Source organism: Triticum dicoccoides, chromosome 4A, assembly GCF_002162155.2.
Source record: "Triticum dicoccoides isolate Atlit2015 ecotype Zavitan chromosome 4A, WEW_v2.0, whole genome shotgun sequence".
NCBI classification, from domain to species: Eukaryota; Viridiplantae; Streptophyta; class Magnoliopsida; order Poales; family Poaceae; genus Triticum; species Triticum dicoccoides.
In genome coordinates this window covers 113,799,613-113,804,183 of record NC_041386.1, presented here as the reverse complement: position 1 = coordinate 113,804,183, position 4,571 = coordinate 113,799,613, and positions in this window count along the sequence as shown.

Here is a 4,571-nt window from a genome sequence, read left to right as displayed (position 1 = left end):
TGCTGAGACGACGCTTGCTGCTTGTCCCCCGACGGGCCAGTGGCGGCGTTGACGGCAGGTGACGGGAACGGCGAGGACGCCCACCGACAGGAGCCGTCTGGGCGACGCGGGAAGCGAGAGCGGCCCGGCGCTCGGCGCGGGCCCGACGAGCGTCAGACATGGACGCGATGGTCGGAGGAGAACGGGGTGGTGGAAGACGAATTCCGGCGCACCCCTACCTGGCGTGCCAAATGTCGGATTTCGGGTTCCGGCAGACCCTTGAGGTTCGAACACTGGGTGCGCGCGGAGATTTCGCCTTCTACCTACCTGCACCCCTCCGCCTCGCTAAGATCTAAGCTATGGAAAGAACAGCACAAGAGACACAGGGTTTATACTGGTTCGGGCCACCGTTGTGGTGTAATACCCTACTCCAGTGTGTGGTGTGGTGGATTGCCTCTTGGGCTGATGATGATGAGCAATACAAGGAAGAACAGCCTCGCGAGGGTCTGTTCTTGGCTGGGGGGATGAACTGCTAGGAGGAGTTCAGTCACCCTTCTCTCTCTCTCTCTCTCTTCTCGATTCTCTCTTTGATTTTGATCCGATCTCTGATCCCCGATCTCCCCTACCCTGTGGGTGGCTAGTCCTATTTATAGGCAAAGGCCCTGGGCCTCTTCCCAAATATTGAGCGGGAAGGGCGCCAACAATTGGCCATTTTGAAGGGGAACATCTGGTACACTTATCCTGACTAAAGTTGGTCCTCGCCTGCCAAAGGCTCTGGTGGTGATGCTGGCTTGGGCTCCACAATGACTTCCTCCCTGCCGTTGGACTGGTCTTGGTCTCGTTGCACCGAAATGGGTGCCTTTGCTTGATGCTCTCGCCTGCGCTTGCTCCCTTTGCACCAAAGAGGAAAGGAGGACACTGCGTGGCTGGCGCCCGCCTGACGCCTTTGGTCGTCATGGCTTGCATCACGGGCACCTCGTGAGGTACCCCGCCTTGATCTCTCCGCCTCCTCGCGAGCCAGCCTGATGAGGCCGTGCCTGAGGAAGCTCCGTGTCGTCCGCCCCGCGAGGCTTGGTCCCTCGCGAGGGTCTTGGGTCTATGTTGATGAAGATGGGCCGCGTTGGGCCCCTCCTCGAGCCACGCCGCAGGCCGCAGGCAGGCAAGTCTGGGGACCCCCATTCCCAGAACACCGACAAAAGGTGCTCTATAGGTATCTCCGAGAGTGTCTGTTGAGTTGGCATGGATCAAGACTGGGATTTGTCACTCCATATGACGGAGATGTATCTCTGGCCCCTCTCGGTAATACAACATCACAAGAAGCTTGCAAGAAATGTGACTAAGGAAGTTAGTCACGGGATCTTGTATTACGGAACGAGTAAAGAGACTTGCCGGTAACAAGATTGAACTAGGTATGGAGATACCGACGATCGAATCTCGGGCAAGTAACATACCGATAGACAAAGGGAACTACATACGGGATTAGCTGAATCCTTGACATCGAGGTTCGACCGATAAAGATCTTCGTAGAATATGTAGGAGCCAATATGGGCAACCAGGTCACGCTATTGGTTATTGACCGTAGAGGTGTCTCGGTCATGTCTGCATAGTTCTCGAACCCGCAGGGTCTACACACTTAATGTTTGGTGACGATATAAGTATAGTTGAGTCATTATGGTGGTTACCGAATGTTGCTCGGAGTCCCGGATGAGATCCCAAACATGGCGAGGAACTCTGGAATGGTCCGTAGGTGAAGATTGATATATTGGACGAAGGGTATTGGAGTCCGAAAGTGATTCGGGGGTACCAGGTTATGACCAACATGACCGAAAGGGGTTTCGGGGGCCCGGCGAGTGTTGGGGGCCTCATGGGCCAAGGGGAGGGAGCACACCAGCCCACTAAGGGGCTGTGCACCCCTCAAGCCCCCTTCCCATGTTGCCAAAGGAGGTGGGCCGCCTCCCTAGGGCAGCTCACCCCTTTGCCTTGGGGGTCAAGTCTCCTAAGGGGTGGGGGGCCAAAACCCATCTAGGGTTTCCCCTTGTTGGCTGCCACCCCTAGATTGGATCTAGGGGCGCCCCCTCCTCCTTCCTTCCCCCTATATATAAAGAGGTGGAGAGAGGGCAGCCGCACCCATACAGATCTATTCGTGCCACGACGTTGCCCCTCCTCTCCCTCATAGCCATCTTCTTCTCCATAGTGCTTAGCGAAGCTTTGCCAAGATTTCTCCACCACCGCCGCCACCACGCCGTCGTGCTGCCGGAGGACTCGAGCTACTACTTCACCATCGCTCGTTGGATTGAGAGGTGAAGGCGTCATCAAGCCGTACGTGTGTTGAACACGGATGTGTCGTCCGTTCGGCGCTAGATCGGAGTTCGCGGGATGGATCGTGATTGAACCGTGAAGACGTTCGACTACATCAACCGCATTTCTTGACACTTCCGCTTAGCGATCTACAAGGGTATGTAGATCTAATCTCTCCTCTCGTAGATGGTCATCTCCTAGATTGGATCTTGGTGAGCATAGGAATTTTTTTGTTTCCCATGCAACGTTCCCCAATACTCCTTCCCTGCAGTTCGCGGACACGCTATAGGGTGCATCGCTCCCTCCAGGAGATGGTCTCCGGGTTGCTCGCGACTACTAGGACCCTCATGGACTCCGTCGAGCCATCGTCCATGGTGAATGAGGATGTGATAGTGGGCCTTGACATCTAGGACGATGGACGAGGGGGGCGGCACAAACGCAAGTAATAGTGGAGGAGGCGACGACTCAAAGCCAGGAAAGGAAGGAAAACCGTGAGAGCAGGGGTGCGATATTTTTTTCCGAACCGGGCTGCACCCCTTTCATTGCAAATGAACGGAAATACAATAGTTCCAGAGACATCAGGAGGAGGGAACGTGGGGAGCTAGTTCAGACACTACTGGGAAACCCACCACACTGGCCCGCCATCGAAACGAGTGCTGCGGGGCAAAAACCTAATAGCACCAAATCAAAGTTCAAGATAAACTACAACCTATTACACAAAAAGTCCAGCCAGGTGAAAAGTGAGACCACTCTCGAGTCCAACCACAAGGAGACCAAAACATCATCAGCTATCGAGGGAGCTTCCACCAAAGAAAGATCACTGACCCGCTTCCGCCTATTTGCTCTTGATCGGTCGGCGCACCGCATTGCACATCTTCATCAGGTTCATTGTACTTGCCCTGATCATCTCTGCGCCTCCCCGCAGCTCCTTGGCTCCTCCGTCACTCTGAAGACCTGTCCAATAAATGAGAAAGGAACACATGGAGAAAACAATCTCGGAAGGTGTTTTGATTTGTTTTTTCTCAAAAGTAGCCCGATTGCGAGCAAGTAGATAGCCCAACACGCGGCAGCCAAGCCGAGGGTATAATACTTCTCTCCGACAGGGAGAAAAGTGTTGCACCAAGAGTAATATTGCCAGTAGTTGTTTGGACAACTATATGTGCCCAATGTCATCCCAATACAACTCCACACAACTTTAGCAACAAGACAAGTGAAGAACAAATGTTGGGATGTTTCTAGGTTGTTACAAAAAGAGCAACTAGTATTATCAGGCCATCTCCTCCCTTTCATGACATGTCTAGTAAGGACAGCATCCTGGGACAGCTGCCACATAAATATTTTGATTTTGAGGGGAATTTTAGCTCTCTAAATCCATCTATAATGACACCCACTAAGGGGTCTTTCCAACCATTTATACATGGATTTAGTAGAAAATTTTCCATTGCTTGTAAGCCCCCAGGTCACTTGACCATCTTCTCGGGTCAGTGGGATACTTGCAATGGTATTTCTCATGTCTTTCCACTGACCCAGCATTTCGAGGAAAGTCTCCTACGGAAGAATGTTTGTACATCGATATGGCCAAACTTATCCACAATACAGTCTTGATTGTTGCAAACGTCAAACAACAGGGGGTATTTGTTCTTGAAACGGGCTCCGCTCACCAATAGGATCTTTCCAGATCCTCGTGAGGTTCCCTGATTTGGTATTGATCTTCCTAGCCGCCATATATAGCGTTTTGACTTTGGGAAGAGCTTTCCAGCAAGGGGAGTCTGAGAACCTGGGCTCAACCGAGGCCACTGTTTATTTATTCAGGTACCGCGCTCGTACAATATTCTGCCATAACCCTTTCTGGATTTCCAATTTCCACCACCACTTAACCATTAAGCTGATGTTTTGTTTCCTAAGGTCTTTAACCCCCAAACCCCCATTTTCTTTGGATCTACAGATTCTGTTCCACCTGACAAGGTGGTATCTCTTTTTCTTATTACACCCCCACAATTTTTTTCCTCTGTGTTTATCAAGCTTCTCAATAAAAGTTTTGTTCATAAGCCACATGGACATGTGATATAGGGAAATTCGTGTGACAATAGAATCTAACAAGGTAAGCCTCCCTCCTATGCATGGAGGCTGCATTCCCAATCCAGGCCTCAAACCTTTTGAGATACTTAGCCATAATAAATTCCCAATCAGAATTCTTAAGGGTAGTATAACTAACTGGCATGCCAAGATATTTGATAGGGAAATTGCCAACGTCGCAATTAAACAGGTCAACATATTGTTTTGTAATACTCTTG